Here is a 16,435-nt window from a genome sequence, read left to right as displayed (position 1 = left end):
CTCTTGAGGAGCATTTGTATGGTCCCATTACCCCTAAAGCAGAAGATCATACTTATCCCGTGGCCGAGGCCGCGCGGCCGCCATCCCTGTGGCACACGCCGGCCAAGGTGCCTGCGCTAGATGCACCCGGCCCCCTCGGGAGCGCGCGCCTTATCGCGGACCCCATCCCTGTCTCAGGGTCCCCGGCCATGCGACCGCGAGTGAGGGAGTGATGCCGCAGGCGCCGTGGGTGCCGTGGGCCACGAGCAGCCAGGAACCGGGCATCGGCGTGGCAGGCCGCTCTGAGCACACGGCTCGGAGAGCCCTGTGGAGGGAGAAGCAGCGGTTTCCACAGCAACACGAGAAGCCGCGCAGGGCAGCGCCGAGCCGGAACGGGGCCGCACTCAAAGAAGCGTGGAGTTTGCGGAGCAGAACCGCTCACAGGGCATGGAGCCAGCGGCGATGGCAACGCGGGGCCACACAGAGCCTGGACACGCGCCGGAACAGAGACACTCGGAGAACGTGGAGCAGCCGCAACGCGGGGGCTGGCCAAGATGTCAGAGTCAGTGAGGTGGTGGCCATGCGGGACCAGCACCCACGACGAACACGCAAGCACGTGATAGGAGCAGTTGTAGCCACGAAAGTCACAGGAACTGTGAAATGGTACAATGTCAAAAACAACTATGGATTTATAACACGAGATGATACAGGGGAAGATCTATTCATCCATAGAACTGCCGTTAAAAGGAATAACCCTAAAAATTACCTGCAAAGTGTAGGAGATGGAAAAGTTGTACAAGTTGATATAGTGCAAGGAAAGAAGGGTTTACAAGCAGCGAATGTTACTGGGCCTGGGGGTATTCCCGTCAAAGGCAGCCGTTATGCACAAAATTATAAACAATATCCATCCCAGCAATTTCCCTACCCACAGCCTACTTTCCCCTTTTACCCTATACCCAATATGAACCCCTTCCTAAGTTTCCCCTATCCCCAGTTTATTCCTAATCCGTTTTTCACCCCATGGTTTCCCTATACAATTCCATTTCCCTACAATTCCTCTCTGATGCCGAGGGGGGGCTGAAGAGGGGGAGGGAAGAAATTAAACCCTCTCCTGCCTCAGTTTCCCCACAAAGCATGCCCGGAGAGTTCTGTCTCCCTTCTGTCAGCCCTAAGATGTTCCAGAGAATCTGTTTGGACATTTAAAGACTCAGGAGGGTGGCTTGTTTTGTCTTGAAACTGTTCTTGTTATGTTTATCCAGTTATTTTCATTCTCCTTTTATTAAAATAAAATGGGTGAGATGTTGGGGTCCGTTCCCCCTGCCATGGAGCCCTGGGAGATGGGCCCTGGGGGGGAGACACGGGGTTTCCCTGCCCCTGGTCAGCCTCATTTCCCATTGGTTGGTTTGTGTTCCCCGGGGTGGCCAAGGACCCTTGGGTCCCGTGACTGCGGAGTTCCTGAGCTGAGCCCCGGCCATGCGGCTGGAGAAATAAACATCTCTGAAACATCTACCATGAATCTGTCCATATATACTTCGCTTTCCACGGGACTCCTGGTTTGAAATACACTTGTTGCAGTAATCCCCGGCGCAACAGATTGGAAGACGGAGGGAGGAAGAGGCAGGGAGATGAGAGTGTGGAGTAAATTGTGTGAAATTACATAGCTCTGAAATTTGACAGGTTTGCAAGGTTCTTGGTAGACAGCCACAAGGCAGAATACCTGTGGGAGCTTGAGGCCAGTAATAAATGTAATCTAGACCAACAAGGGTAATAGAGAAACTAAATTTGTCTAATCAGCCAACAGGAGCCAACTGCTTATTTGGAATCTTAATTAAAAATACCTTTAAATGTTCCCAATGTTCATGGAACACATTTATTGTATTTTATATATGTATTTTAAGGTTTCCTAATTCTTTTTCTGACTTGTTTGTTGACTTGCTCACAGTTACAGTGAACATTCTGAATGAATGTTCCAATAGTTTGTGTAAGTAGGAAGTTTTCTCCATGGCCTGACACACTGGCATGGAAAAATTCTAATATAAGCTGATCTCAGTAATCAAATAAATCAGTAAAAAAATAAATTTATTTATTTAGGGCTATACTCACAATATACGAAGCGAATAATTTATTTTATTTCCATTTTTTTGGATGCCAGACTACATGAGAGGGATACAGCCTTTCTCAAGTCACAGAATTTGCACTAGCTTGTTCCAAGATTAGATAAATTTTGTTGAAGTCAAAATAGTCCTTTTATTCTACATTTGTTCTTTATATTGGACTATATATATAATTAGAATAGAAAAAAAAAAATCAGCATTGCACAGTAAAGCAAAGCTTGAAAAATATATTTTTGTTCATTCTAGGGCACTTTTATTTCCCGCAGAAATTTCTTACAAAAATTCTCAATAAGTCAGTAAATCTCAAATTTTCTGTCTGTAGGTTTCCTTACTAAAAAATTACAACCCTATCATTGCATTCATCTGCAATGTGTATCCCTGAAATGTAGCACAACCTTGCATTAGATGTGACATGAAATGCAGCATTACATCTGTTACATAACACAGTCTGACTGGCAGTGCTTGGTATAAGAGATCAAAATTGTTCGATCAACCAGGGCTTTCATTAAAGGGCCTATTTCAGCAGAACTGGGAAACAGATTCAGGGGAAATCTGTTTTGAGTTTCTTTTCTGAAGGTTCTGCTATCCAGAGGGATGTAAGAGTCAGACAGCAGGGACATAAGTTTCTTAGAATAACCAAAAAGTGTTTTGACAGAAATGCTTTTTGACACCTGTGGACATATGAGGAACAGTCAGTACTGCAATTTAGAGCAGTTTTAACTATGAGGCTGTGTACTGTCCATTTAAAATAATTTCTTGGAGTCAAGTATTCTAAAATCTAGTGTTAAATGCAAACTCATTTAAACAGAATATTTTTTATTATTATTATTATTTTGGAGACGGAATGCAGTCAGGTGTCTCTTTGTCAAAGTGAGAAGAAAGCTGCCTCTGGTAAGACAATACTACTCACATGGGTAAAGATTTTTCATCCATTCACTTACAGACATGACTTGACACTGGATTTAAAAACACACCTGGTGATTTTCAGCTACTGACTGCCATTACAGAAGGTGACTGCTCGTAGGTATGGCTTGTTTCCAGTGTGTGTGTGGAAGTCCATTTTAGAAGAAGTGCAAGAATAGTGGAAGCCTCTGTGGAGCACTTCTTCCCTGGGCAGTCACCAAGCCTTCCTTGGAGAGAAGAGTGTTCAGGTACTTCAAGCAGAAAAGCAGTGGGAAAGAGAGAACAAACAAGAGTCAGCAGGAGAGATCAAGGGGCTGAAACTCTGCAGATGAGCAGAGAGCAACTGCATGGAGGAACAAAGAGCAGAAAGCCATGCTTCAATGGGGGGAGAAAATCGGCTGAAGCCTGGGCAAAATTTCTTGCAGCTCAAGAAGCTGCTGACAGCCCACGAAACTGATTTCACAGTTCCACCTGCAAAGGTAAAATGCAAATGAGTCACAGAACCAGACCTTCTTTATTTCTCTCTAGTCTATTCTTGTTACTTTGATTTTTCACTCTGTATCTCCCTTGTGGAGCTCATTTGAAGGAACAGATGAAGTCATATACACCTCAAAGCTCTGGCTGACTCAGGGATGTGTTGCAACAAACCAGTATTGCTTCCACATTTTGCACATTACCAGTTTTCTTATTCTTACATTAGTAAAAAGAAAAGTCTGCATCAATGTTGTGGTAAAACTGTTAGGATAAATTCAGAAAGATATACTTTCATTCTTGTGATTTCTTTTGTTTTTTTCTGAAATGCACGGAGCAGACAGGTTAGCCTTATAAGGCTTAGATTATCTATACAGGTATTTCTAATTTTCAGGTTTTGAATGAAGTTTGAAGAATTGAAGTGTGTTGCATATTGGAATTTTTTGTGGATACTATGGAATCTTTAACTTCTGTGTTAAACAGGCTTTTTATTTCTAACATTTCAGGTATGAATAAAGAAAATGTGTATAGGAAAGTGTTTATTTTGAGAGTGAATACTGGAATAAGAATGACACTTCAAATTGATTAGTACATGAAATTCACCATGTTTCCAAGCACTTCACTGATTCTTTTTTGCTACATTTTGAAGTCAGAATCAATAACTATTATAATTTCATACATGGAACAAAAATAGAATGTTTAGATTTCCAGAGGTACATAGAACAGTAAATATATTTTGAAAGAAATGCATGATTTATCTCTTATTTCTTAGAGGGAAAGAAAAGGTTTAATCAACAGCATTCACATTGTTGAAAACTTAGAGGTTCTCCTTGTGCCACAGTAAGTTCACTAAACTTCCGAGAACTGAATTTGAGACACTGCATTTCATATCAACTACTATTTACATGATTTCACTTTCGGGGCTGTGACATTATGAAGAACTCGACTCTTCTCCTGGCTTGTGTAAAGGTTTTGGCATCTAACCCTGTGTAAGTTACTAAGAGGAACAGACAAATGGATCTTGAGGGACAAAGCACTGAAAGATAAGTCTTTATCACTTTTCTAAGTTTCTTGAATTTCACAATGGAATTTATATATTCTTATTTGCAAGAATACAGAAAAGAAATTGTTGAACTGCAATCCTCACACTTCCTTGCAAAGTTTGGAAGAGCTTCTTACCAGTAAAATTCAGTAGATTTGTAATAACAGTACTACTCTGCTGAAGTTTTCTTCAGTGCCCTTGCTGAGCTGATGTGTCTTGCTGCTGTCGCAAGTCCTTGCTTGTCAGTCAAATTGCCTACCATAGTCTGGCATCACTATTTATAGCTGAAGGAGTGTCTGTTGTTTTGCATGAGGTATTACATTAGCACAAATTATTGCTAGCGAGTGGTGACATTCACCTTGGATACGCCACATCATGATGTCATTTGCTATCCAAGGTACATGCAGTCTGTCAGATGAAGTCAGTTAGCATCTGGTGAGCTGAGAGAGGTGCAAATTTCCAAATCCTAATATGCCAAACTAATCTCCAATCAAAATTTAAACTGAAGCAAATCCAGTTTGTTTCCTGACATTCTGAAAAGCTTCATTAATCCTTCATTTCTTGTGCCATATTTAAATTGTGTTTAAAAGCCCTAGACTTCATTTTAAGTAAGAAATATTTAAATATTTAAAAAGCACAACTTAAGAGTGTATAAGCAAATCAGCGAAAAGTATTAGTGTTCAGTTTAGGAACATCTAATAGAGCATCAATTCAGCAGAAATCACCACTGTATGTATTTTTTATTCCCAAGGAAAGTCTTGGTTCTTCTCTGAACTTTCACTAAGGAAAAAAGAAAAAATAAACTAAGTGATCAAGTGGAATAATTTTTTTAAGATGCTGAATTGGCAATTCTGTGAGGACTGGTCAATCTTTGGCCCAAGTGCTTATTTGCTCACTGAATGTAGAGCAGTCAGTAGTTGGATTTCTAATTATTTTCATTTAGTGTGCACATTTTATTTCTAGTTTTTCTGCAATATTTGTTTTAGATATATTTGAGAAAACCCATTCAATATTTGTCTAATACTTTTGTGAATACAGTCCAGAAAAATTTCTCTTCAGTATTCATTTGGCTTAAAATGGACAAATCCCTCACTGTAAACTATTGTTCAAAACAAGTTTTGTGATCTTAAACATTTTGGATATCCTTTTATTTCCTGTTATATTACACTTTTTTTATTGCATCTATACTTTTAAGTTGTTGATAGAGTCAAAGAAAATATCTTGAAGTTCTACAAAAAAAAGATAATTCATGATACTTCAAGCTGTATCTAACAAAAAAAAAACAAACACATTGTATCTCTGTATCAGTCATTAGCACTAACTGCTCTCCTTTCCTGAGAGCTTTAACAGAGAGTCTGTGAAGAATGAACCTGCAGATCACATTGCCCTTTTGTGACTTGAGTTTTCTTCCATGTGAGTCTTCCACGTAAAAGCTGAGATACAGGCCAGAACGATGAGTAATCTTCTGATGTGGAGTGTATTTATTAAAAAAACCCTAATTTCTTACTGCGACTCTTAATCTATTTTTTATATTACAATATAATCATTCTAACTGATTTTATGTGTTTTGATTCTGATTTCCCAGATGTAGCTTTCCTACTGAATATGAAACTCATACACCATAGAAATGATTTGGGTTTGTGGTTTTGTATTTTTGGTTGGTTGGTTTTGTTTAGATTTCTAAGGACCCCCAAACACTTGCACCCCTTCCACAAAGATGGATTTCAAAGACACTTGGCTGTCTCTTCAATTTTCTCCTGCTGTTTTCTTTGACTATAGTAACATTTTCCCTAGTACACATATATAAGTAATTGTCCATTAGTATATTAAGCACAAAAATATTGATCCAAATTAAGGCTGACACAATGCTTCAACAACAGATGAATGAACAATCCATCTGTGCAAGTGGGAATTTTTGAAGGGATGAAAACCTGAAATCCCTCTTTTCCAGGAATAAAAACTTGTTGAGCTGGGGTAATGTGTGAAGTGCAACACAGTAATTAAACTGGATCTGAATGTTATACCCGATGGCTAGAAGATAAAATAAGCGTGCAAAAGCTTTCAAAGAGAAAGCATAGGACGAAAGAGAGGGAGAGGCAGCAAGTCTGTGATGTTTATCTTGCAATGGAGAAGTGAAGATGTTCTCTCTGAAAGTGTTTTACAGAGATCTGAAGTGTCAATGTGTGGATGTGCAGCACTGGGCATTACTGTTCAGTTTCTATAGCTTCTAACACTTACCCTTTATTACCATGCAGGTAACAAGGACTTATAGACAGCTCCTTAGAAAGCATCTCAAGATCTCAGAGATGCACCTTAGCTCTGATGCTGTTATGATATCTTTCCAGATCCTCAGCTTCCACAGGAACAAATTTGCTGCCTTTGCTTCCTCTGAAGATTTTTTGGCATCAAATGATTTCTTGATTTATCCAGAAGCCCTAGTGGGTGCTACTATCCCAAATAAGGTGTGAAAGTGTCCTCAGCTATGCACAAACTTTCAAAAAATGTACTCTCCTTTTGACTATAAACCTGTTTCACAATGCTATTCAAAATTGTTATCAATAGCACTGAGACTCTGTTTTAGCAGAGCTTTGAAATGAGAAAAGCTTTAGCTTTTGTTCAATTCAGGAGGCCACAGAACTTCACGGGTTGGGAGGGCATTATTAAATATGTTTTATTAGAACACAAAAAGTATTATCTCAAGCGAGATAATTCTTTGAATTGAGAAATGTAAAACCTCATCACAAATAAATGAAAAAATGAATGTCCAGGGCTCTGAAGGCATCCGTAGCTCTAACTGTTCCTTTTCAGTGCCTGCATCTCCCTCCAACCCTGCAATCGCACACCCAGAGGAGCCACCTGCCCTCATGACAAGTATCAATGATTTATGTATCACAGTCTTAAAAGCAGAAGATCATTATCAGATATGTGGGAAAATTGAGCATGGTATGCTTACAAAGTCATCAGAAAGAATTGATAAACTGATCAAAAATGTAGTGCCCTTCCACCATGAATGTATGACAAAGATTTCTCCAGATATTTTTCCTTTTCTTCAGTTTTGCTCTCTATTGCTATTTCTTTGGCTTCCTGAGTTACTATTAAGTCTGTGGCCCATTCTATGTTGCTAAGGAAATCTTTCCACCATCTCTAAGCTCGGCAATGGATCTGCTGTGTGTGATGGATGAGCTTACAGCTCCTTCTCCAGAATCTCTGTCCCACTTCACTTCCACAAGCTTTTCCAGGGGTGTACTGAAGCAGAGAATGCTCCATTCTCCTCCAGTAACTCTCTACAAATTCCCTCTTCCCTCAGCTCTTCTAAATCTAACCCAGGAGGCTGCATCCCATGCTCATATAATTCTTTCCCCCTGAGGCTCAGCCATACTCTTTAAAAATTGTGAACTGACAGTGCAGCAGAATGATACAGTTCTACCATTTATTGCAATGTGTTTGACAAAATGGATGTTACAGGTAAGAAAATGTGACTCACACAGAAACAGGAATTATTTTTATACTTCTAACAAACTCTTTTTCCTATGCCTCTCTATCATCAGACCACTTTTCCATGCTCAGTAGGTCTGATCATTGAAAATCCCTAGAGCTCCTTCCAAGACCATGATTTTCAAACAGCCCAGGATTTGACAAAGGGGGTGGTGAAATAGCCATGACTGCTGCAGATATACCTAACATTCCTGCATGTGATTCTCTTCTGTAACTGCCCTGAAAATATTTATATTCTGTATAGCATTTATATCTGAGGGAATGCAGGATTTACCATCCTACTTCCTATTTCTATCTCTTTACTGAAATAGCTGTTTTATTATGTTTTTTCTGTTGTGCCATTCTTCACTGAGATCTAGAGAGGAGCCTGCACCACCCACCATCCCCCCTCCACACTGGTGCAATCACCTGTGAAGTACCTAGATTTAAGGAAGACTAAAACCAAGAAAATTATGTACGTTAGGAAGAGGCTGAGCTTCAGTAAGACAATTCAGGAGAAGAGAAAAAAGTTTGGATTTATGTTTGTAACTGTGATTTCTTTCAGGTTTCTCTCAGCTCCTACCTCTTTAAGCTTTCCTTTAAAGCAAAGGCCAAGACAACCAACTCCCTTTAGGTGGATTCTTCAGCAACAAATTTTTCCTATCTTTTCCACGTTCATTCTCTGTTTTCACTCTTTGCTTTCCAAGGACTCAGCTTTCTTTTCGAGGGTCTTGACTAAACATGTACCTAAGCTTTTTTACTGTAGAATACACTGATCCTGAAACAAACGATTGAAATTTGTATGTAGTGACCATAGCTTAGAGCTGGTATATTATTAAAACCAGACAGATCAGTTTTATAAATGCGTAAAATTCAGGTCTATTATCAGACCTAAAAGCAAATGTTGAATGTAAGACATTGATTACTGACAAGTAATAATAGATTCCTTTCAAAGTTTTGAAGAGTTTCTAATTAATTTGAAGTCCTACTCTGCCACTATACTGTCAGAGAGATGAAGCAGATGTTTTTCTGTGCAGGAGGAAAGTTGATTTTGAAATCTCTACGAGCACAGAACATCAGTGTCCTGAGAGAATATGAGTCACTGCTAACATAGGAGTCATGCTGTGCTATATCATAATGCATATGATTATAGAAATCCATACTTCCAATTTTTGGAATTAATCCATTTACTCCAAATTTGAGTTTAATTAAGTAGTCATTCTTACAAAAAATCTCTCTCTTTTCAATGATTCAAAGACACTGATAAAATAACAAAGAGATTGGATGCAGAGACATTAATGGTATGAACATGCCAAGCTAAATCCGTCTATAAATTCTACTATAAATATCTAACACACATTAATGCAGATAGTGCTCATTACAAACTGCCCCTGAAGGGCAGAGTAACTCAGGTTCTTGTTAATAGATCCCTTGGGGCAGGTTAGAGTGAAACAACACTGAATGACCAGTGTTCATACAGAAATAGATAGATAGATAGATAGATAGATAGATATGTATGGTTTATTTTAGAACAATTTGGCTGCAATGGAAAAGAGGTATGTAGCCATCATTTTGGTTATTATCTATAGTAATGCAACAACAAAAAACTCTAGATATCACTTAAGAAAATATAAAAGGAAAAGAAAGATTAAGAGTAGATAGTGCGGAGGAAAGATATCAAGCGACAAGACTTGATTGTGGCAAATTAGTTGTCCATGGATCGAAGCGATGGTGACAGTTTTGATCTGTCTGTTGTGGGGAAAGCCCATGAAACGTAGAGTTCAGTGGATTAATACATGTTTAGGTTCAGGTGGGGATGACCAGGCACCTCCCCTGGAGCTGGGGTGTAGCAATGGGGAACAAAGACGACAGACCCCCTTGCACGTACAGAGAAGATCTGTTCATTGCCAAAAATCGCCCCCTTGTTATACCCTTAATGTCAGCCAGACCCAAAGCGAAGCCTGACAGAACTTAGCGGCAGAAGGGCACCCATTGGCTGGCACAGCTGCGCTGCTGCTGTCCACGCGTCCTATCACCCAATCAGCTTCCCGCTCATTGCTGCCCACGTGCTCCTCCAGCCAATCACAATCTCACTGCCAACTGTCACTCAACCGGCTCTTTCCTCGCTGGCTACTGCCGCTCTCCCCTCACCCAACTTCCAGCCGTCCGGCCCGCAGCCATGCCTTTCCCACAGGGCCTTCTGGTGAGCATAAGCCTCAACCCCCTTAACAAATATAACCCCATACTCAACAGAGGAGTTTTACGCTGTCTGATGTAACACTGTGGACCATGTGCACATGTGGAAGGTCCCAGAAAAGAGTCTGGGGACACTTCAGGGGTCTTTGATGGTTTATGAACCGTTCTCGGACATGAGATCTGCTTCTCATGTCAGCTTAGTTGCTCCAATTATCATTTCAGAAGGGATTGATACCTTCAAGCCTACATGTGAATGTCCTGGTACTTCCCCAGGGGGTGAAGTTTAAGACTAAGCCAATTGTGTATAGGAGGACATTGGCATGATAAAGAGCATTATCCCACCTCATAGAATCTGCTTCTTATTGTTTTATACATCTTATCATATGCGTCCTCATTTATCTGCACATTTATCTGAAAACCCAGTTTGTAGCCTCCAATGGTGGGTGTTCACCCTTTCTGCCCCTGGGCTGTTCCCTTGCACATTGTCAGCAAAGTATTTGCCACTTCTGCAAAAGGCCAATTGTTTGAGTCATTAACTTAATATTTCAGTCTCTCACAGTGCTCAAAAGCAGGCATGCTAGCTGGCAACTCCTTACTCTGTGCAGGATAGGATGGGACTGTAGGAAGTACAGTCAGAACTTCCCGCTTCTGAGATATATTCTTCAGGCACTACTGGCTATAATTTCCCCTTCTTAGGTTTGGGCCCATTCTTTCCCTGGACCTGCCGATGGAAAAAAATATTCATGAAAACTTTTGGCTTTTATATTAGCCATATGTTTTCCAGAGGCTCACAGACTGTGCATATTAAAAAAAAAAAAAAAAAAAATTTGCTTGTCTAAGAGAGAGAAAAGATGAAAAGAATATCTGAAGATGTTATTTGAATAGTTTTTCAATTACTATTACTCAATCAGATGTACTAGAAACTGAAAATTACATTGACAAGATGAGCTTGCGCTATCAGTATATAAAGCTGCACAAGGAAGGGAAAAGTAATCAGAATAAAACATGCACAAAATTGAAATGACTATCTGATGCTCTTGAAAAGATCATTATATTTGATATGGATCATTTGATGAGATACAGGCCAAATTCAACCCCAGGGTAAACAAGTGGAATGGACAGAGACTGGAAAAGAAACAACAGACTCTTTTATTTCCTTCTTATTTTGTAGCAAGAAATAGGATATGCACTGCAGTTACAGCTCTCTGTTGAATGTATGGAAAATAAGAGAGTAATTTTGTCTCTCACAAAGGCTCAAGAAAGCATGCAACTAACTGAAAATATTTGAAATTTCATTTAAACTCCTCATAATATCCAAGCAAAATTTAGGTTCTTACCTAATGTTCATTTTTCTGCCTCCTATTATTATTATTTCTATTAAGGTATTTTGGTCTGTCTCAAAATGTTGCATTAGGAGTTCCATACTGTGTTTCCCACCTGTTCGTTGGGGTGCTTTGGACAGAAGGCATGCATATCTCATAAAAATTCTTGCAAGGTAACATGTGAAAAAGACTGTTGATCTCTTCATGCAAGAGAGCAGCAAAAAATTTCCAGCTGTCAAGAATACAAAACCAGAGTGGAATTAATTGAAAATATATAGGCAAGTTCTTTTCCTCTACCCTTTTTCTCCACCTGTGACTTGTCCTCTCTGTAGTTCTGGTGCACATGAAAAACAATCTGGCTACATGCAACCATTTGGGGAAGGAGTAATATAAACTCACACACTTCTCAAACAGCCTCATTTTGTAGTGGAAAAATTGTGAAGCACCTGTGCTGTGGTTCTAGATTAACAGGAATTACAGAACAAAGAGGCAAAGTAGGCTTTCCTCTCAATGAGGATTATTCCCTGTTGTCAATTTATTAGTGATCTATCTGAATTAATAGTCAGTGCTCTAGAATACCTGAGGAGAGTTGGTCTTTAATGATGCCTCCACTGAGTAAACTCTGTATTCAAGACCAATAACTAACTCAACTATTCACCTTAAGGTTTAATCCCATCACCATCTATACACACTTCAGTTTTCAGTTCCGTTTTTACTTCCTATGGAACAGCAGTTTGTAGAATTTTCTCTGAACATTGTCCTGATTTAAAACAAAACCACAAGAGAATGTTTTAAATAGGATATCCACTTTATTCTAGAAGACTGTGTAGGAATGGTGTTTTGTTTCAAGTGAATTTAAATCGTAAACCCCAGGAGGTCACTATTTATATGGATTCTTTTAGGATCAATTTCAGGGAAGAAAGAGTAATCTCAAACCTCACTCTAAAATAATAAAGTAATCACATATTTTATCTGTAGACTGTACAATATTTCATTTGTACTCACAGGAACATGTCTAGATTATATATAGCTTACAGAATCTGTAACTATGTACAGTATTCTATATACACAAAATTATTTTGTGCATAGTGAGTGTGTTAATTTCTATTTAAACCTCACAATCAAAAAGAAACCGAGTTTCTCAGTTCTTGCAAGTTTATGCAAAAACAAAATTTTGTTTCTTGAAATATTTGCGCAAGACTTCTATAGAAAAAACTTGAGTTCATAAGAGATAGGGACAATCATTTTGATCTTGCACATATCGTATTAAGTTTCCTTCCACATATTCTACATAAAGACCTGTGTTCTCTGATAGAGGTGAGGACAGTGTATACTCATGCTGTGGCAGCTATCATAAGCTGTCTCCGGCCTATATCCCTTAATTCTCCAGGACTTCTTAGATCAAAACACAAGTACTCAACAAAATAAGACACCTTTTAGATAAAAATATTTTGGATAAAGGTCTTTTTTTTTTATGAGAATCTGCAAATATTTACTTTTTGTGAAGTACTATCTTATTTCTCAGTATTCATTCCCTCCTATCACTTCACTTTTCTCCTAGTTCTTCAGACCAAATCCAGTCTGAATACCTACAAAATCAATGTACTTGTTCACTAGTGAGATTCATTCATGTCCAAGGGCATTAAAAAGAACATTTCAGAGGACCTAAGTGATGCCATGAAATAGAGCCTGCCCTAAAGCTAGTAAACAGGAAGCAGCAACAAGAACTTAAAAAGAATTTAAGTCCTTGATTATAATATTTCATTTATTCTTCCTGCTTTTGCCAGCTAAGTTTCCTGATGTTGTTCTCTGAATTGAGGCTATCACTGATTATTGCTTTCATGAACACAGGAGAAAGAGTGAATTTCCCAGAGTTAAACTGAAAAGAATAATCTTTTATCTTCCCCCACCAGAAAGCTCATTTTTCAGTTGAACTGATAGAACCACAAGGGCAGTGAAGTTACTAGCAGTGATGGTTTTGATAAAAACAATATTTTGTATCTGGTTTTAATTTTAATCAAATTATAAGAATCACTTCTTAGCTCAAACATCTATAGATATCTATATTCTGTATTTCATTAGTCTTAGCACACAGGAATTTGCTCATACAGGTTTATTGGAAATATAACCTGGACTTTGTGGGAAACTTACATTATATATTTAATTTTATTTAATTTTGCCCATTAAAATGTAAGTTTATAAGTTGACAAAAGTCATTAACATTCCCACTTTTACTGAGAGAGAGACAGAGATGTCTCCAAATAGTTAATACGAAGTGACTTCTGTAATTTTAAGGTCTGTGGTGAAACAGATAGTTCTGTAATTCACTAGATACTCCTTGTCACCTTTGGAGATGAACATGTCATCTTCTTTCTATTAGGCATCAGATCAGTCACCACATCACGCAATGGTGGATTTTTTTTTTGTTTGTTTTGCAACAGTAGTCTCTACCAACATTAAAGCAATTATCTTCAAATGGGATTCTATTTGATCTGTTTGTGATTATTAGATGAGCAAAGATTTAGAGAATGTTGATGTTATTATGAGAAAGGTTACATCTTCATGAGTTGGTGGATAATTTTATTTTTAATGTGTTATGTTAGGTCTGACTTGCCATTATAACGACTCTTTGGAAGTTTCCATCAGTTATGGAAGGAGCTATTATTAAACAGGCAATCAGTCAAAACATCCTTCTCTTTCTAAGTTAGATGAATTTCTGCCTCCACACATAGAAGAGAGGTCCAAAGAACCAGCAGAATTTCTGTTTTTTCTGCAGTTGGACATTTAATGAAAGCAGCTGAAATCTTGGTCTTGAATAGACAGGTTTCTTTTTCTTAAGAATAGCATTGACTGAAATTTATTGTGTGTTTCACCAATAAAGTGTAAAACCTTAGTGTGTTGCATGATAAGATTGTTTTCTTTTTTTGGAACTATCCTTAGGTCATGTTTCATGGAAACTCTACTTCAATCTGAATCTACCAGAAGTCCTGTGTAGGTGGTGTTGTGAAACTTGAAAATGTTTCCATGGATACAAAGCGGAGACATTGCAGCAGCATTCAGCCAGGCCATGCAAGTGTTGAGATGTTTTTCATTACTAGCACTCAGCTGTAGAATTCTACTAAAAGTGGCTTTTGCCCAATTCTTTATTCCCCAGAATATGTCCATAGGTTAAAAAAGACCCCACTGGTATCTGTGGAGCTTGTCAGTTTATGAACTTTAATGATGTTTCTAGGTAACACTATAAGGTAAGAGAGTGCATCTGCCTAAGCTCATATTTAGCTACTCTGCCAAACTTTATTTAGTTATCTGCAATGTGTTTTATATATATATACGTTTTAGCATTTTGGATGGAGTTTAATACTGTTCATATTTAGTACAGATCTACTTGCAGAAAAGAAAACAAGAATAAATGCAAGGTTAAGACAGCTTATTTTTGTGGAAAAACTCTACTTTTTACTTTATTTTCTCTCTTTTGCTCATGCTGCCAACAGTTTCACTAAGCTCCATTTTTTCCTGATTTATTTTCATGTTTACTACTCTTCCACCGCCTCTGTATTTCTTGCACATACTCTTCTATCCATTCTTTGGCTCCACGTAATTTATAAATAGACTGCAGACTATTACCTTTACCTCTGGTATATCCCTGTGAAGACCATAGGGACTTCTCTGAAATGGAATACAAACATTTCATATTAAAGCTCATAATTGTTGTTATGTAATAGCTCTTCACTTTTGAGATAGGGAAAAAGCCATAGCTTGTTTCTGAGCTCTTCCCCAGAATTCAATGTTCTCAAGATAGAATGGATAAATGGGATGAGCCTTGGCTACCAGGCCCTGCCCTGCCCAACACAGGAGCCCCCTTACCCTCCTGGTGCCTGACCCCTGCTTTCTCCTCTTCCAGTACTGTCATTCGTCTGAACCTAAAGAAGGAAGGTACTGTTGTTTCCATTTTGTAAGCAAGGGATGGAGTTTTACTTAAGATCAATCTTCTAATGGTATTTACAAATAGTTAAATTCCAATTAAAATTTTTGAAAATCGTGAGTTTCCTTCAAAGCAGGTTCAAGAGTGGATTGTTTTGGTTGGTTGGTTGTAGTTTTGTTTCAGTTTTTTCCTGGTATTTCTATTATTGTTAGCTTGCTATTATCCTGGATTCAACCTTTCTACCCCAGCTGTAAAATAAGATACAAGAGAGGGGCCAGAAGAGGAAATGCCATCTAATTCAAATTGTAGTTTTAAGAAAAATGCATGCTAATAACAAGAATTTTTCCCTGGGGCTGGAAAATGACTGGTTAAGAGTTCATGTCTATAAAACGGCCACTCTTCTGAAATTTTTCATTCAAGAGTATCAAGTAAATGAAAAAGAGCAGTAGAGCACAGCAAGATTAAAACATGGGCCAGTGAACAGAAAGTGGATTATAATGTCAATAATGGTGTATTCAGTAATTTTTGTGCCCAAATGCCTTCAGTACACATAAAAAAAGAAGGGGAAAAAAAGCATGGAACAATTCACATTGTTTATTTTCCAAAAAGCATATAGTAATGAACATACTCTAATGTGCATGTGTCAGTGAATATTTGCTGTACAGCTTTATGTCTAGAACTCTCTGCCCTGTTTCTGTCAAGTCAGACAATATTGCCAATATATAAAGTGCCAAAAAAAAGAAATAAAACAGGATTATATGGGCAAAATACACACACAGTGATTTTTATATCGATTAACTTACTGTTGCTAACTCCTGAAGTAAAATAGCTGTGCTGAAATTTTTATAGTATGGCAGGTATTTTAATCAGACCAGTAATTACGAATTTTCACAGCAGGGAAAGACTGGCTTTTAAAATATTTTATATAGATTTAAAACTCTCTTGGCAAGAAGCATTAGAATTTTGTTCTCTAAATATATTTGCTAAGATATAAGCCATTGTATTTCCTATT

This window comes from Corvus moneduloides, chromosome 1, assembly GCF_009650955.1.
Source record: "Corvus moneduloides isolate bCorMon1 chromosome 1, bCorMon1.pri, whole genome shotgun sequence".
In the NCBI taxonomy this organism is placed as follows: domain Eukaryota; kingdom Metazoa; phylum Chordata; class Aves; order Passeriformes; family Corvidae; genus Corvus; species Corvus moneduloides.
Note: the sequence above shows the minus strand (reverse complement) of the source record.